Source organism: Artemia sp. Qi Xiang Cuo, chromosome 11 (assembly GCF_049724085.1).
Source record: "Artemia sp. Qi Xiang Cuo chromosome 11, ASM4972408v1, whole genome shotgun sequence".
In the NCBI taxonomy this organism is placed as follows: domain Eukaryota; kingdom Metazoa; phylum Arthropoda; class Branchiopoda; order Anostraca; family Artemiidae; genus Artemia; species Artemia sp. Qi Xiang Cuo.
In genome coordinates this window covers 15,930,443-15,950,218 of record NC_142804.1, presented here as the reverse complement: position 1 = coordinate 15,950,218, position 19,776 = coordinate 15,930,443, and the positions used below count along the sequence as shown (strand labels likewise).

Sequence of the window (19,776 nt, the reverse complement as noted above, 5' to 3'; positions counted from 1 at the left end):
TGACTACCCGCCTGCCTTCTCCACGGACACTTGTATATTTCTCTACGCTTCATATGTTAAAACATCCATATTTGGCAAAAGCAATGTCCCCCTCCTACGAGTTCTTGAACGTAAAACCAATCAAGAACATATTCATCATTACAATATAAAGCATCTTCAGTTTATCCCCGTAAACGCTCCCAATTTGGAACTCTGCATGTTAACACTAAGAACTGAATTAGGCGATCCCCTAGCAATATCAAAAGGTTTGGCTGTGATTACATGCCATTTTCGACCCGTCGCTGTCAATGTTCAAAACAAACAAGATCTCTAATAGAAAAGTGGTATTCATTTGTCCTGATATCTACTGCTATGTGAATACTCTGGGCCAAAAAGCACTGGACAATGGAAAAGACTTTCATAAAGGTTACTTAAGAATTTCAAGCTATGGCCTTGGTAGTTCGTTTCCTAAGCTGTTTTGCTCGGTACTACCTCTGGCTAGAAAATATATTGTACCGGCTGCGACAGATTTTTTATCCTCTACACGTTACTATTGGGGCTCTAGCAATGATTTTAAAAACAGTGCTTCGGGAAATCTTAGGTCTAGTGCGTGAACCCTTGGCGAGCAATTGAAATCTTAACAAAATGGAAAAGGTTTAAAAAGGTCGAGAAACAGTGCATCACTCATCAGTCTCTACTCAGGTCAGAAACGAAAGACATCACCCCTGTCAAAGAAAAGAAGGAAAAAGACGACACGCAAAGTAAACAGTAGAAGAAGCCCCAGAAAGAGAATTGTTAGATAGAAACTAAATTTCTTTACATAGACCGAACAATGGCATATCTACCGCATAAGGATTCCCAGCTTTCAATCACTTCATCTTATAACTATTCAATTCAGAAAATGTTGATGTGAGTGTAAAACATGGATACTATGAACAATTTTATCCAAAACATCCCTCTCCAATAATATCCACTTTCAAATTTGTTCCAATGAAGACTACTTTATGGTCATGTCTTCAACATTTATAGATTTACAAATGAAAGTCTGGAAATCCGACAATACATTGCCAGTTCGTGCTGATGGAATATCCTACAAAATTTGTATATTACATAATTTCTTTCGTCAAATCAGTGTCTACATAAATGGCACTTTGGTGAGCACAAGCAACAATCTCTCGAATTATACAAGCTATATGCAGTTTATGTTGATGACATCCAAGTCACACAAGGAATTGAGAGGCACTTCCAATGGATATGAATATATTACTAATACTAATAGTACAGATGCACTTAAAAATGCTACAACTAGTGAATTACATTTAGTTTGAAAAATATATCATGAAATATTTAATATACCCCAATGGCTACCACCCAATATTGAAGTGGATATAAAATTGACGCTTGCTCCATCTAATTTCAATTTACAAAAGGAACCTCCTGCTAATCCAGATGTAACTCTGTCCCTCACCTCGGCAATACTACATGTAAGAAAGCAGCAGGTTATGGGTTCTGTTGCTTTGGCAGTGGAAAAACTGACAGCTAGTGGAAATAATATTAAACTACTTGTTCCTCATACAATCACCAATCAACGGCATATTGCCACAGGCTCAAGCACCTTCGCCAACTCATCTTTTATCAATGTCGAAATTCTGTCAAAATTAGCATTGGCATTTGTAAAAAGCGCTAGTGCAATAGGATCGTGGACTGGATGCCCACATAAATTTGAACTGTTTGGACTTTCATCTCTTGTGTGCAAAGTAAACGGTATCCCACTCTACAATCTATCTTTTGATAAATCCTATAGGACTTTGTATGAGTTGACAACCCTAGATCGAGATTCACAACTATTTGAAAATGGTATAATCGAAGAAATGTTCACTAAAACACATGGTATCATTGTACTAGACCTGTCTGGCACCCAGGATATGAGTATAGTACGAACGGGGAGTGTGTCGACTGTGAATACCGGCCATTGGTTGTGCATCTTTCAAACACTGAAGACGATTGAATTTTTGATCCTCTCGGCCTACCCTATACACTCTACACTCCTCACATCAGTAACTATATAGAGAGCAGTGGAAAAACTATTATTCAAAATCGGAAGGGAGTGGAAGATCTGACGAGTAAAAGCTGTGGTTTCCGTGCGCTACTATATTTCGTGTTCAGATGTCGCGGCTATACTTACAAGCAGTTTCTCAACATTTATGTAGACAATCCACGTCTGAACGAATTTATGGTGGAAAATATTCTTTCAGACCTGTATAATATTGATTTTAGTGCCCTACGAGTAAAGTGCTTAAAAAATGTATGTGAATTTGATTATTAATAAAGAAAAAATGTATATATACAACGTCTTCATTCTTCACTTTAGATTTCTTCTTCTTCTTCGGTGTATAGACAACTGTCCAGAATCACTAATGCTGGTAGATCATTTGAATTCACTGTACATTGATCTTGATTGGCTGCAAAGTCAGGGTTACATTTTCTACAGTGCAATGTAACTTCACTCTTGTCTTATCTCTTTGTATAGTCAATGATACTATTTGCATTCATATTGTGAAATTCACGTGTTTCAATTTGTCTATTTGAAGCAATATCACATACAGTGTTTTCAAATTGTGAATCACATTCGTTAGCTGCCAAATAAAAATCACAGGGTTTATAGTCGTAATAGGCAGTGTCGTCACAATGATGACGTAGAAACCAAATAGTCTTGTTACCCCAACGGTTGAATCATAGACCTGATTCTTCCTCCCAAAATAATTTAAAACCACGATGATACCAATCTCGTAGAAATAAACTAAAATCACGTTTGGGGTTCTTTCCAATAAAACCGGGATAAGTATTCTCCCACTGATCACATTTGTCATGGTGGCAATTGGAGCATGGATGCCCTCTAGGTTGAGAGTCACAAATCTCTTCAAGACATGAATTACAGCCTTTAATTTGTACTACATATCCTCTATGTAATTTATATGGATTGCATAATTTCCACTTTTCATTATATTTATCAATAATTGTACAATTCTCACATGATAACCAGCTGCCAAGAGTGTACATACAAAGTGGACATGTATAAAAAAAATTTTTTGTTTCCGATGTCAACTGTCGCACAGCTAAAAAGAAACTGATCCACATTCGATAAATTCAGAGAATTCGATAAGCTCTGTGACGTTAAATAACTTCTTTCGAAGGGGGAGCCATCTACATAGAATCTATGGCAATGTTTTCAAAAGTATATCCACGATATTATTCTGCTTTGTTTCAATTAATATATTAATAAATTGAGTAAAAGCATTTGAGTCACGTCGTAAAATCCTCATACAATAGTCCAATGGGGGAGAGTCAGTTTTCATTATATTGTCAAGTTTTCCCTTAGAAAAGATCTTCCGTTGAAGGGATAACTCGAGAAAATCGTCATCCAAAATCAAATATTTTTCCATAATCACAAGATTCGACCTAATTTTCTATTTCTCAAGTTTATTCATTTTTAATCTTATCACACTCGCTGCTGACTCTAGAATAATAACGATTCGTTCTACTTCAAGAATATTTTATAACCTAAAACATAACAAAAAGAAATGGGACATTTCCGATTTGGAAACAATTTTATTGAGTGTGATCATACAACAATAACAAATATTATATACATACAACTATCGATACAACTTATTATCATCTATATGCTCCACTATTGCATTTAAAGCACGCTGAAGTCTATTCACATGTGCTATATCAACTTTTGCAGCGAAGCATAATTGGTCCTCCATTTTAAATTAACTCAATGATAACATATATCTTGCATATTCTTCATCCTATTCAAGACAAAACCGTGATCCTCTTGTGATTTCTACCCTAACGTTTGGTGCTCTTGTATCATTGCTGCTGCTGCTATCAACTCTACTATCAACTTCCAATAGTGTAAACAGTCCCCTCATTATTGCAAATATATCTCAATGAATAAATAAAGTCAGACTGTTCTCACTCCTTGAATTCTATTCTCACACTAACAGGAAATATAGCAAAAATCCTTCCTTATATTCACAGCAATCTTATTCCGTTAGTGGATCAATAGCATTGTCCTGTTAGTATTCAGTGCGCATGTGCATTTTCCCCGCAGTATTCTATGCCCATAGATGGACTTCCGTCAGTACCTTCTGGCCCATTCCTACTACTTAATTAAGTGGAAACTGAAAAAAAACCATATATATCTTTAAAAATTAGGAATTCTATTTTCAATGAAACAGATCTTTATTTGTAGTTATGCACTTTTTAAAAAATTCACCAAATTAAAAAAGGCTGAAAATACAGCAAAGAAAAAGCTAAGACCCCATGGTACAAAATAGCTTTAAAAGATTATAAATATTAGAATTTTATGCACGGAAATCATTTTCATATTCAACCAATTACAATTGCTCATTTGTTGTCAGTTGGACATGGCAACGCTGACCAAAATGTAGCACTGCTCAAAGAACTTCGAGATTTTTAAACCACCAAATGAAAGATCTTAAAAAATTACAGTTTCAAGAGCCGAATAGATCTAAGATAGGTCTAGGGGGTTTTATTATTCTGACATGCTTGGTAGTAGAAGTGAAAAGGGGTGGTATCTGTTGGGCTGAATCAGTTCATGAACGATCTTTCAACTAAGAAACAAACTTTCACCTTCACCCACGGATTACGTGTGTACCTTATCCCGCAATATTAAAGCTATTGGAATTGTAGACATCTACAATTAGTCGAACCAGTTGACGGACTCATTTATCCAGAGGCAATGGGTTGAAAATTTTAAGTTTTATAAACAATACCAAATAACGCCTTTTGAATTACGGCAGCCTAATGACTTTAAGATCAGCAATTAGGATTTTAATAACAGACACGAAGACAGTGATTCTACAAGGCCTTCAGCAGGGATTAATTACTTGCTGCGAACTGGAGGCAAGACTCAAAGGAATGACGTAGATGGGTTTAGACTGGGAGGGCGACAAAGTTGCGCAGACTAAGTACAGCTTCTTAGCTTGATGCACCTTCCTTTCCCAAGGCGCACACGGTACAACTTGAAAATTGCGCATTGAATCATTACACTTTTGGAATCTTGCAGGAATTCAAATCATCTTAAAAGAGATAAAAAAATGAAGAAGGAGGACTAAAGAAACCATTAGACATACTATTTTGTTTATAGAAAAAAGACACAATAAGCAATCAACAAGAGCATCCACTTCCTGTTGTTTTCAGTTCGATTGGAGTGTCTTTCAGAATAACTTCAGTCATGTCTTCAGGAGGTTTCTTCTCGGCTCCCATACCAGGACGGGCATCTGCTACTCGACGGAAAAGCTGCTTGACATTATATCCTGCTTTAGCAGATGTCTCGATGAACATTACACTGAGTTCACGTGCTCTTCTTTCTCCTTCTTCGGTGGACACTTGCCTCTGATCTGAGAGATCTGTCTTATTTCCAACAAGCATAATAATTACGTCATTTCCCCTTTCGGTCCTTACATCATCAATCCAGCGAGATGTCTGGTGGAATGAATTAGCTTTTGTAATGTCATAAACTACTACAGCAACCCGGGAATCTCTAATATAGGACGGAATTAAAGATCGAAACCTTTCTTGACCAGCAGTATCCCAAATTTGAAGTCTGACAGTTCGGTCCTCCACATACATTGTTTTTTGAAGGAAATCTATGGCAATTGTAGCCCGGTAGGTATTATCAAAACTGCCATACATGAACTGGGTAATTAATGACGTTTTACCAACACTTTGCTCTCCAAGAAAAACTAGCTTAAATTTCCGGATAGGATTACCAAATTCCCCTGAGCTGGTCATTTTCCTGAATTTTTAATTTCTTCAAACAGTTCCTGTTTAAGTCACGCTTCGAGTACCAAGAACATAAAAAAATAAAACTAATTTAAAATTATTCAGGTATTTTTCTAGTTTTAATTAAACGATTGAAATTATTGTTCAGATACCATAAATAATTTTGCAGTTTACATAAGAACATTAGCGATTCTGGACTGAAAATTAAAGTAAAATAAAAATTATATTTTTTACATTTTTACTTAACGTCAATTATTACGTCATTTATGGTTATTAGTTGAAAATCGGTGTTGCATATTACGTCACGTCACTTAATACTTCGTATATGGTTATTAATAGACAATCGGTGTTAGAAATCGGACTCGCTTCAAAAACCAAATATTTTTGAAAATACTGCAGTATACACTTGGTATAGTATCGACGGCCAGACAAAGAAGATGATCGATTATGTTATGATCTCGGGTCGCTGGCGCTCGTCAATAACAAATTGCCGGACTTATAGGTCGGCCGAGCTTGGAAACACAGACCATAGGATGGTAGTCGCCACACTCAGGCTACACCTGAGATCACAAGGACAAGAAAGACGGCATCCCAAGCTCGATTTGAGTAGCCTGGCTACATCTGAGATGCAACAGAAGCATGCTCTCGATATCTCTAACCAGTTTAGCTGCCTCCAATTTCAGGACGACCCTGAAGTAGCCTGGAAGTCTTTCAAAGATAATATACTCGATTCTGCTGGCAGTACCATTGGCCGCAGCAGACACAAGAATAAACCCTGGATATCCCTGGATATCTCTGTCTGTAATCGAGCTGCGCCGGAAGGCCCGCTTAGCAAAGAATATGCCAGAGTACAGAGGACTCAATTGCCTGTGCAATAGCCTACTGCACAGTGATAGGAAGACCTTTGTCGACATGAAAGCCAGCGATCTTGAAGAAGCCTCAAGAAAAGGAGACACCTGCTCCCTGTACAAACACCTCCGCGAGCTGACGGAAGGGAAGACTTCCACCGTGAGCCGTGTTTTGTCTGCTGACGGAAGCATGCCGGATGACGATGCAGGCCAACTCTCTGCCTCTAGCAGTCACTTCTCAACACCTCTGAATGCCGAGGCAGTTGCTCATCCCGACCCTGATCTGATTCAAGCAGCAAATGACCACACCCGAGGCTACTTCCGACCTCGTATCGCAACCGTTTACCACCTTTGAGATCCAAAATGCTGTAAAACGGTTGATAATAATCGAGCCCCCGGCGTCTGTGGTATTTCTCCAGAACTCCTCAAGTACGGGGGTGCAGCGATGATTCTGTGTCTCCAGCTAATCTTCTCAGCTGTATGGACGACGGAAAGCATACCGAATGACTGGCGTGCTGACATCATATTGCCGCTCTGGAAACGTAAGGGCAGACGTCAAATCTGCTCCAACTATCGTGGGATTACGCTTCTCTCCGTTCCTGGTAAAAAACTCTTCGCAGTATGAAGACACCAAAAATGCAGTTTTTTTTTAATAAAGTGATTCTATTTATTTTTTTTGTTTTTAATTAAAAAAAGGCATTAGAACTTTTAATTTCCGTTCGAATGAGCTTTCCCGTGACATTCTAGGATCAAGGGGTCGATGCGATCCCCCTGGGATAAAAAAAAAAAACAACAAACAACTAAACACGAGCCCGTGATCTTTCTTCTGGTAAAAAATACAAAATTCCACATTTTTGCAGATAGGAGTTTGAAACCTCTACAGTAATGTTCTTTGATACGCAGAATCTGATGGTGTGATTTTATTAAGATCCTATGAATTTTAGGGGGTGTTTTCCCCTTTTATCAAAAATAACGCGAATTTTCTCAGGCTTGTAACTTTTGATGGGTAAGCTTAAACTTAATGAAACCTATATTATTTTAAACTAGCATAAAATTTCGATTCTTTTGGTGTATCTATTGGTATCAAAATTCCGTTTTTTAGAGTTTTGGTTACTATTGAGACGAGTCGCTCTTATTATATAGTTCGTTACCACGAACTGTTTGATGCTGCTAAAGCAAGTGAAGCTGCTTTTTTTTACAGCTGCTTTTGTATAAAATTTACTTAGAAACTAATTCATTAGGTTGATTGTTTTCCGTAGACATATTGGCACTTCAAAAGGCGAAATAGGACATATTTTGTCATATTTAGTGGAAATATGAAATTAAACAGTATAAAACACACATTGAATTGATCACACTTTGCAATAAAATTATTAACCGATGCTCAAACTGAAAGAGGAGATAATGAGAGATTCAACAAATATAGAAAATACAAATGAATGTGCATTGTTAGTTTAATATACATATACTGATATTTAGTTATCAAAACGTTGAAATTATTTGATTTATTAAAATTATAAAAGTAAAAACATTTATATTTTTTTCAGTAAAGTGCAAATTTTGATCTGGCCTTGGGAAGGCATAGGGGTTCTGCACCCAACTTATGTTAATTTCTGCTCGTTTTGAGTTTGACTCGGTTATTTATTGTAATTTCTGTTTGTTTTGCGTTTCATTTATTTATTGATACTGATTTGTGGTAGTTTCACGCTTGGTAGATTATTTGATTTTATTTTTACTCATTTTTTGTTTAATGGAGTTCTTTACTTTTCTTTGAAAAACTTATTTTGTGGAAAAAAATTTTTTTGATTAATCTCTGTTCATTTTATATTGACATAGTCTTTTCAGGGAAAAAGAACAAAAATGCTTTAAATCTTTTCTTTTTTTAAGACTTTATAGTTTGGCCTGCTATTTGTATGCTGGAGAAAAATTTTAAGCGATTTTTTATAACATACACCCTTTTAAAAATCACGACACAAATAGTAGTGTTTAATTTAGTTTCATACCTCCTGTAGATGACGTGAAATGGAAAACTTGATACCATTCGCAAAAAAATCTGTTTACTTTCTCTGATAGCTTGGAAACACTTACGCTATTTTGATTTGGTTAAATTTTAAGAGCAGAAGTAGCCCCAAAAGTCTGAAAATAATACCCGCAATCGTTCTTGGAGTACTGCTGACATGCCTTATTGGGAATTAGCATTAACAGTGCATTTTGATTTAATCTTAAGGCACCATTTAGTTTTAAAACATAATGGGCAAATGGGAGGGTGGGCGAGGGAGGGGGATTAGTTGCCCTCCAATCACAATAGACTATTAAAAAGGGCATCAGCCCTTTCTATTTTCAATCTAATGAGCCCTTTTCGAAGTTCCCACGACAACTCCCTCGATACGAAGTGCCCTGGTCTAAACAACTGCAGCAACAAAAATAACACTTATACGCACATCGACTTTTACTGTAAAAGTTTCAAACCTTCCTATCCCTTTCGACTATTAAAAAGGGCACTAGGCCTTTCGATATCCAATCGAATGAGCCCTTTTTGAAACGACAACGCTTTCTATAAACACCTTATATGTCCCCAGGGCACAAATTACAACCCGTATCCTAAGGGATGTTAGTGTGGTTGTCATCCTCTAAGACCTAATTTTAAGAACTTTCAACTACGTTAAACAAAAGGGCTATCTCAAAATTTTGATTGGAGGTTTTTGGGGAAAGGGTTGGCGTGAGAGGGGGGTTAGTTGCCCTCAAATCACTTTCGACTATTAAAAAGGGCACTAACCCTTTGAATTTGCAATCGAATGAGCCCTTTTTCAAGTTATTACGACAAAGGGTTCAATGAAAACCTGATAAACCCCCAGGGCATAACTTATAACCCTTGCCACCTTCAATAAAAACTTATATGCCCCCAGGGCATAACTTATAACCCTTGCTCTGAAGACTGTGAGGGGAGTGTCCTGCTCAAAGGTATAATTTCCTGAACTTTAACTGCGTGGAACAAAATGGCTATTTCAAAATTTTGATTGGATGTGTTTGGGGAAATGGTGAAGGTGGAAGGGGTGTTAGTTGCCTTCCAATTACTTTCGACTATTAAAAAGGGCACAAGCCATTTCAATTTCTAATCGAATGAGCCCTTTTTCAAGTTTCTACGACAACACTTTCTGTAAAACCTTATATGCCCCCAGGGCATAAGTTACAATCCTTGTCCTGAGGGCTGTGAGGGGGTTGTCATCCTCAAAGACCTAATTTTCAGAACTTTAAACTACGTTGAACAGAATGGATATCTCAAAATTTTGATTGGATGTGTTTGGGGAAAAGGTGGGCGTGAGAGGGGGGTTAGTTACCGTCCAATCTTTCCACTATTAAAAAGGGCAATAGCCCTTTGAATTTCCAATCGAATGAGCCTTTTTGGAAGCTTCTATGACAACGCCTTCTATAAAAACCTTATATTCCCCCATGGCATAGCTTACGACCCTTGCCCCGAGAGTTGTGGGAGAGTGTCCTCCTCAAAAATATATTTTCTATCTAAAAATCAACTACGCTGAACAAAAGGGCTATCTTAAAATTTTAATTGGATGTGTTTGGGGAAATGATGGGCGTGGGGGGGCTAGTTGCCCTCCAATCACTTTCGACTATTAAAAAGGGCAATAGCCCTTTGAATTTCCAATCGAATGAGCCTTTCTTGAAGTTTCTACGACAACGCCTTCTATAAAAACCTTATATACCCCCAGGGCATAACCTAAAACCCTTACCCCGAGGGTTGTAGGGAACTGTCCTCCTCAAAAACATATTTTCTATCTTGAAATCAACTACGCTGAACAAAATGGCTATCTCAAAATTTAGATTGGATGTGTTTGGGGGAATGATGGGCGTAGGGGGGGCTAGTTGCCCTCCAATGACTTTCGAGTATTAAAACGGGCACTAGCCCTTTGAACTTCCAATCGAATGAGTCTTTTTTGAAGTTTCTACGACAACGCCTTCCATAAAATCCTTATATACCCCCAGGGCATAACTTAAATGCCTTGCCCCGTGGGTTGTGGGGGAGTGTCCTCTTCAAAAAGATATTTTCTATCTGGAAATAAACTACGCTGAACAAAATGGCTATCTCAAAATTTTGATTGGATGTGTTTGGGGGAATTATGGGCGTGGGGGGGATAAGTTGCCTCCAACCACTTTCGACTATTAAAAAGGGCACTAGCCCTTTGAATTTCCAATCTAGTGAGCCTTTTTTGAAGTTTCTACGACAACGTCTTCTATAAAAACCTTATATGCCCCTAGGGCATAACTTAAAACCCTTGCCCCGAGGGTGGTGGGGGAGTGTCCTCCTCAAAAAGATATTTTCTATCTTGAAATCAACTACGCTGAACAAAATGACTATCTCAAAATTTAGGTTGGATGTGTTTGGGGGAATGATGGGCGTAGGGGGGGGGGGCTAGTTGCCCTCCAATGACTTTCGAGTATTAAAACGGGCACTAGCCCTTTGAACTTCCAATCGAATGAGTTTTTTTGAAGTTTCTACGACAACGCCTTCCATAAAAACCTTATATACCCCCAGGGCATAACTTAAAACCCTTGCCCCGACGGTTGTGGGGGAGTGTTTTCCTCAAAAAGATATTTTCAATCTGGAAATCAACTACGCTGGACAAAATGGCTATGTCAAAATTTTGATTGGATATGTTTGGGGGAATTATGGGCGTGGGGGGGGGGGGTTAGTTGCCTCCAACCACTTTCGACTATTAAAAAGGGCACTAGCCCTTTGAATTTCCAATCTAATGAGCCTTTTTTGAAGTTTCTACGACAACGTCTTCTATAAAAACCTTATACGCCCCTAGGGCATAACTTAAAATCCTTGCCCCGAGGGTGGTGGGGGAGTGTCCTCCTCAAAAAGATATTTTTTATCTGGAAATGAACTACGTTGAACTAAATGTCTATCTCAAAATTTTGGTTGGATGTATTTGGGGGAATGACGGGCGTGGGGAGGGGGGGCTAGTTGCCCTCCAATCAATTCCGACTATAAAAAAGGGCACTAACCACTCCAATTTCCAATCGAATGAGCCCTTTTCAAATTTTCTACGACAACACCTTCGATACGAAGTGCCCGGGTATGGAGAGAAAAAAAACACATTGTACCCTCATCGTTCTTTACTTAGGCAGCACTAGCGCGCTGCCTATGATAAGTGACCCATTACATTAAAGAACGAACTTTAGTACCATACAAGGATAAAACCTTTGCTAAAGCTCTTCTATCAACAGAACCGAACGCTTGGTCATAATCTATAAAATTGAGGACCAAAGGTGTTTGATAACTCAGGCACTTCTCAATTATTAACCTAAAAGTGAAAATTTGGTCGATACATCCTCTACTAAAGGTTTGTTTCTAGAGAAAGTTTAACCTCTTCTTTCATTTTTCAGCAGATTATAACTTTCAGTAACAATGGAGCACCATGCAGACCAGTAGAGTGAATTGGGGGGGACGGCTAGGGGTCTCATTTATCCAAACCCTAAATTGTTTGGCCCACCAAATACTAAACTGATTTTTTTCTCTGTTATTACGAAATTCCAATACATTTTTTATTTGCCAAGTGGCAAAAATCCGTGTGGCCTCCCGAATGTGCCTTGTGGCAAAACAAAATCTAACGCTATACTCATCAGATTTCTTTCTGCTGTATTTCTCCCCGTAAATCGGTCCAAATCCCCAACCTTCTTAGGATAACCCAAAAACTGTGACGCCAATATACGAGTATATTTGTTTTCCTATTTTTGAGAGAAGGATAATAAACAGAAAAAGAGTTAAATAGCCTCTATAGAAACATAACTTGTTTAAAGGTAAACTGTTCAAACTAAGGCTCGGGCGTAGGCGTAGGGTAAGCAAACAAGTTCTAGACTTTTTTGTTCAATGTTTTCAAGAGCTACATGAATGAGACTTACAAAGATTTCTAGAAATTTATATTTGAAATACTTTCTTGAAGTTTATTTTCATCTAGCTCAACTACTTCCTTAAAATAATAAGGATTTATGGAGGGGCGGATACAAAATTAATTTTAGGGGACACCGATAAAATTTGGCTCCCCCGTCGCTATTTTCCACCCCTCTGACGCTGTAATTAGAGTAACTTTGGGATTTCTGAGGTGGAAGGAGGGGCACGTTTCCTAAAACTACCTTCTGGATTTGCCCGTGAATCTGTACCCAGAAGTGGTTATCTATATCTACTCTACCCCTCTACCTGATGTTTCGCTGAAAATGACCCTTCAGTGATAACCACTAGGGGCTCATACAACAAGGAGCTCTTTAAACGTAGATATCATGGTTTTTTTGTTGCTCTTAACTTCTATTAGTTAAAAAAACTTTTACCACAAAATAAGTTTTTCAAAGGAAAGTAAAGAACTCCATTAAACAAAAAATGAGCAAAAATAAAATCAAATAACCTACCAAGCGTGAAACTACCGCAAATCAGCATCGATAAATAAAGTAAACCCAAAATGAAAAAAAAATTACAGTAAATAACCGATTCAAACTCAAAACGAGCAGAAATCAACATAAGTTGGGCTCAAACCCCCTATGCCTACCCAATGCCAAAACATAATTTGCACTACTGAAAAAATATAAATGTTTTTACTTTTATAACTTTAACAAATCAAATAATATTAACATTTTGAATACTAAACATCAGTATATGTATATTAAAGTGACAATGCACATTCATTTGTATTTTCAATCGAATGAGCCCTTTTCAAAGTTCCTATGACAACTTCCTCGATACGAAGTGCCCTGGTCTGAACAACAACAACAACAAAAAACATACATTATACCCAAATCGATCTTTACTATAAAAATTTCAAGCCTTCCCATCCTTTCGACTATTAAAAAGGGCACTAGGCCTTTCGATTTCCAATCGGATGAGCCCTTTTTGAGTTTCTACGACAACGCTTTCTATAAACACATTATATACCCCCAGGGCATAAATTACAACCCTTACCCTCAGGGCTGTGATGGTGGTTGTCATCCTCTAAGACATAACTTCCAGAACTTCCAACTACGTTAAACAAAATGGATATCTCAAAAATTTGATTGGATGTGTTTGGGAAAATGGTGGGCGTGAGAGGGGCATTAGTCGCTCTCCCATCACTTTCAACTATTAAAAACGCACTAGCCCTTTGAATTTCAAATCAAATGAGCCCTTTTGAAGTTTCTACGACAATACTTTCAATAAAAACCTTATATGCCCACAGGCCATAACTCACAACCCTTGCCCTGAGGGCTGGGGAGGGGGGAGGGGGGATCGTCATCCTCAAAGACCTAGTTTCCTGAACTTTCTACTACGTTGAACGAAATGGCTGTATGAAAATTTTGATTGGATGTGATTGGGGGAATGGTGCGCGTGAGAGGGTGGTTAGTTACCCTCCAATCACTTACGACTATTAAAAAGGGTGCTAGCGCTCTCAATTTTCAATTGAATGAGCCCCTTTTGAAGTTTTACGACAACTCTATCTGTGAAAACCTTATTTGCCCCCAGAGCATATCTTACAACCTGTGCCCTGGGGACTCTGGGGGGTTTGTCATCATCAAATACATAATTTCCAGAACTTTCAATTACGATGAAGAAAATGGCTATTTTTAAACTCTGATTCTCGGTGTTTGGGGAAACGAGGGTTGTGAGAGGGGGGTCAATTACTCTCCACTCACTTTCAAAGAACTTTCTACTACGTTGAACAAAACGGCTATCTGAAAATTTTGATTGGATGTGTTTGGGGGAATGGTGCGCGTGAGAGGGTGGTTAGTTACCCTCCAATCTCTTTCGACCATTAAAAAGGGTCCTAGCCCTCTCAATTTCCAATTGAATGAGCCCATTTTGAAGTTTTTACGGCAACTCTGTTTATAAAAACCTTATATGTCCCCTAGGCATAACTTATAACCTTTGCCCTGGGGGGCTCTGGTGGATTTGTCATGCTTAAATAACATAATTTCCAGAACTATCAACTACGTTGAACAAAACAGCTATCTCTAAACTTTGATTGAATGTGTTTGGGGAAATTGTGGGCGTGAGAGAGGGGTCAATTACTCTCCAATCACTTTCGACTATTAAAAATGGCAATTTCCAAACAAATGAGCCCTTTTTGAAATTTCTACGACAACTTTCTATATAAACCTTATATGCCAGTAGGGTATGACATTATATTTCTAGGAGACATATAGCAATCTCCATGTTATTTGTCCCACTTTACATTCCATGGCACCTTTTAAGTGCATGTACCTATGGATCTGGTTTGGTGGGTATAATCTAGTCCATGACACCTTTCCAGTGCATGTACCTATGGATCTTGTTTGGTGGGTATAATCTGGTTTGGTGGGTATAGTCTGGTTTGATGGGTATAGTCCGGTTTGATGGGTATAGTCTGGTTTAGTTTTTCAAAGAGAGTGTGTATTTGACATTTTTGCAAAAAGGGATAAGGAATTCGCAAATTGGACTCTATGAACGATATTAATTAATGTTTTGAATAATAGGAGTGTGAATGATTCTAATTAGTGATTGGATTGTATGACGGTGGAGAAAAAAAAGGATTAAACTGATTAACATTTAAGATAACCCTAAAGGTGTTGTTAACCCAGGTTATTTGTTGCATGAACTAGCTTTATGTCTCGGATTAGGTCTGTATAACACGCAAGTACCATTCGAAAAGTATTTTCAATTTCAAAAAGGAACTCATGTTAACTTTGTCTCCCAATTTCTGAGGGCAGGGGAGGGGGGAGGGGGAGGGTCAATTTTGGAGGGATAACCAAAAATACTCAGAATCGAAAATAACCGGGATCTGCCTCAAGGGTAAGGCTCAGAGGCCATTCATTCCCCTATTTCTGAGGGCAGGGGAGGGGGGGGGAGGGTCAATTGTGGAGGGAAAACCAAAACAGCTCAGAATAAAAAATAAAGAGGATCTGCATCAAGGCCGAGCCTGGGAGGCCCTTCGTTCCAACATTTCTGACGGCAGAGAAGGGTGCAGGGTACTTTTTGGAGGGGCACCCAAAATTGATCAGACTTGACCTTGCAGTGCGTCTGAGGCAATGGGACGGCACAGTGGATCCTCCGTAATCCTGGAATGAGGGATGGGGGGGGGGGGCGGCAATTTGGGAGGGAAAACCAAAATGGCTCAGAATTGAAAATAAAGGGGATCTGCCTCAAGGGGAAGGCTCAGAGGCCCCTCCTTCATCTATTTCTGAGGACAGGGAAGAGGGGGATTCAATTTTGGAGGGTCAAAAAAAAATAATCAGAATAAAAAATAAAATGGATCTGCCTCAAGGGCAAGGCTCAGAGGCCCCTCCTTCCACCATTTCTAAAGGCAGGGGTGCGGGGGAGTCAACTTTGGAGGGAAAACCAAAAATACTCAGAATCGAAAATAAATGGGATCTGCCTCAAGGGGAAGGCTCAGAGACCCTTCGTTCACCCATTTCTGAAGGCAGGGGAGGGGGGAGGGTCAATTTTGGAAGGGAAAACCAAAAATACTCAGAAAGTTCATTTTGAATTTCCTTCATTGAAATGCAAGAGTTGGAATATTTCATTAGTGTTTTGTTGTGCTTTACCTTGTCACAGTTACATTCTCTTAATTTTTCAAAGTTCATTTTGAATTTCTTTCGAGAAGTGCAAGAATTGGAATATTTCAGTAGTGTCTTGTTGTGGTTTACCTTGTCACAGCTACATTCTCATGATTTTTCGAAGTTCATTTTGAATTTCTGTCGTGAAATGCAGGAGTTGGTATATTTCAGTAGTGACTTGTTGTGCTTTACCTTGTCAGAGTTAAATTCTCTTGATTTTTCAAAGTTGATTTTGAATTTCTCTCGTAAAATACAAGAGTTGGAATATTTCAGGAGTGTTTTGTTTTGCTTTACCTTGTCACAGTTACATTCTGTTGATTTTCATAGTTCATTTTGAATTTATTTCATTGAAATGCAAGAGTTGGAATATTTCAGTAGTGTATTGCTGTGCATGACTTTGTCGCAATTAAATTCTCGTAGTTTTTCAAAGTTAATTTTTAATTTATGTCTTGAAATGAAAGAGTTGGAATATTACTGTAGTTACTTGTCGGGGTTTACCTTGTCCCAGCTACATTCTCATGATTTTCCAAGTTCATTTTTAATTTCTTTCGCGAAGTGCCAGAGTTGGAATATTTCAGTAGTGACGTGTTGTGTTTTACCTTGTCACAGCTACGTTCTCATGATTTTTCAAAGCTCATTTTGAATTTATGTCGTGAAATGCAAGAGTTGGAATATTTAAGTAGTATGTTGTTGTGCTTTACCTAGTCACAGTTACTTTCTATTTTATTTTCATAGTTCATTTGTAATTTCTTTCATTGAAATGCAAGAGCTGGAATATTTCACTAGTGTTTTGTTGTGCTTTACCTTGTCACAGTTACATTCTCTTAATTTTTCAAAGTTCATTTTGAATTTCTTTCGTGAAATGCAAGAATTGGAACATTTCAGTAGTGTCTTGTCGTGGTTTACCTTGTCACAGCTACATTCTCTTGATTTTTCTAAGTTCATTTTAAATTTTTTTCATTAAATGCAATATTTGGAATATTTAGATAGTGGCTTCTTCTACTTTAACTTGTCACAGTTAACTTCTGTTGATTTTTAGATGTTAATTTTGAATTTATCTCGTAAAATGCAAGAGTTTGAATATTTAAGTAGTGACTTGTTGTACTTTACCTTGTCACAGTTACATTCTCTTGATTTTTCGAAGTTCATTTTGAATTTCTCTCGTAAAATGCAAGAGTTGGAATATTTCAGTAGTGTTTTGTTTTTCTTTACATTGTCACAGTTACATTTTGTTCATTTTAATAGTTCATTTTGTATTTATTTAATTGAAATGCCAGAGTTGGAATATTTCAGTAGTGTTTTGCTGGGCTTTACTTTGTCACAGTTACATTCTCTTGATTTTTCGAAGTTCATTTTGAATTTTTTTTGCGAAGTGCAAGAGTTTGAATATTTCTGTAGTGTTTTGTCGTGGTCTACCTTGTCACAGTTACATTCTATTGATTTTCATAGTTCATTTTGAATTTCTTTCATTTAAATGCAAGAGTTGGAATATTCCACTAGTGTTTTGTTGTGATTTACCTTGTCACAGTTACAGTCTCTTAATTTTCCAAAGTTCATTTTGAATTTCTTTCGTGAAATGCAAGAATTTAAATATTTTAGCAGTGTATTGTAGTGGTTTACCTTGTCAGAGATACATTCTCATGATTTTTCAAAGTTCATTTTGGATTTCTGTCGTGAAATGCAAGAGTTGGAATATTTCAGTAGTGCCTTGTTGTTCTTTATCTTGTCACAGTTACATTCTCTTGATTTTTTGAAGTTTATTTTGAATTTCTGTCGTAAAATGCAATAGTTGGAATATTTCAGTAGTGACTTGTTGTGCTTTACCTTGTCAGAGTTAAATTCTCTTGATTTTTAGAAGTTGATTTTGAATTTCTCTCGTAAAATACAAGAGTTGGAATATTTCAGTAGTGTTTTGCTTTTCTTTACCTTGTCACAGTTACATTCTGTTGATTTTCATAGTTCATTTTGAATTTATTTCATTGAAATGCAAGAGTTGGAATATTTCAGTATTGTTTTGTTGTGCTTTACCTTGTCACAGTTATATTCTCTTAATTTTTCAAAGTTCATTTTGAATTTCTTTCGCGAAGTGCAAGAATTGGAATATTTCAGTAGTGTCTTGTCGTGGTTTACCTTGTCACAGCTACAATCTCATGATTTTTCATAGTTCATTATGGATTTCTTTCGTTGAAATGCAAGAGTTGGAATATTTCAGAAGTGAGTTGTTGTGCTTTACCTTGTCACAGTTAGATTCTCTTGATTTTTCGAAGTTCATTTTGAATTTCTGTCGTGAAATGCGAGAGTTGGAATATTTCAGTAGTGTTTTGTTGTGCTTTACCTTGTCACAGATACATTATCTTAATTTTAATAGTTCCTTTTTGATTTATTTAATTGTAATGCAAGAGTTGGAATATTTCAGTAGTGAGTTATTGTGCCTTACCTTGTCACAGTTACATTCTCTTGATTTTTCGAAGTTCATTTTGAATTTCTTTCGTGAAATGCAAGAGTTGGAATAGTTCAGTAGGGTCTAGTCGTGGTTTACCTTGTCACAGCTACATTCTGTTGATTTTCATAGTTCATTTTGAATTTCTTTCATTGAAATGCAAGAGTTGGAATATTTCAGTAGTGACTTGTTGTGCTTTACCTTGTCACAGTTACATTCTCTTGATTTTTTCAAGTTCATTTTGAATTTCTTTCGTGAAATGCAAGAGTTGGAATATTTCAGTAGTGTTTTGTTGTGATCTACCTTGTCACAGTTGCATTCTGTTGATTTTCATAGTTCATTTTGGATTTCTTTCATTGAAATGCAAGAGTTGGAATATTTCAGTAGTGACTTGTTGTGCTTTACCTTGTCACAGTTACATTCTCATGATTTTTCGAAGTTCATTTTGAATTTCTGTCGTGAAATGCAAGAGTTGGAATATTTTAGTAGTGTTTTGTTGTGCTTTACTTTGTCACAGTTACATTCTGTTGATTTTCATAGCTCATTTTGAATTTCATTCATTGAAAAGCAAGAGTTTGAATATTTAAGTAGCGTTTTTTTGTGCTTTTGCCTATCAGAGTCACATTCTCATAATTTTAACAATTCAATTTTGAATTTCTGTCGTGAAATGCAAGAGTTGGAATATTTAAGTAGTTACTTGTTGTGCTTTACCTTGTCACAGTTACATTCTCTTGATTTTTTTAAGTTCATTTTGAATTTCTGACGTAAAATGCAAGAATTTGAAAATTGGAGTCTTAGTCCACCACCCTGAATGTTGGAAATCCACCAGCTCAGTATTAGGGTTCCAGTCCAACAGCCTAAACAGTGGAAATTCCCGCTCTCAATCGTGAGTGCTCAGTCGACCAACCTGAGCAAAGTAACTTCCCTTGTTCAGAATTGTGGGTTGTAGTCCACCAGACAGAATTGAGGAAATCCTGGAGCTCAGACGTGGGGTCTCAGTCAGTGTCCATAGTGGAACAATGGGGTCCGACTCTCTGGGTTTTATTTGTCAAGGCAGGTGCCCACCTTACCTGCCCAGAGTCTCAGGCAAGTGACCCTAAATTTGAAAAAGTGGAA

At 37.5% G+C, this 19,776-nt stretch overlaps 1 protein-coding gene and 1 pseudogene across 1 annotated transcript in view; both read right to left on the bottom strand.

The window, feature by feature from the left end:
* LOC148946691 (uncharacterized) overlaps positions 1 to 19,776 on the bottom strand; it is a 165,785-nt gene that overhangs the window by 31,432 nt on the left and 114,577 nt on the right. The gene's annotated exons all lie outside the window — the stretch shown is intronic.
* Positions 5,179 to 5,805, bottom strand: LOC148946692 (ras-related protein Rab6 pseudogene; annotated as a pseudogene).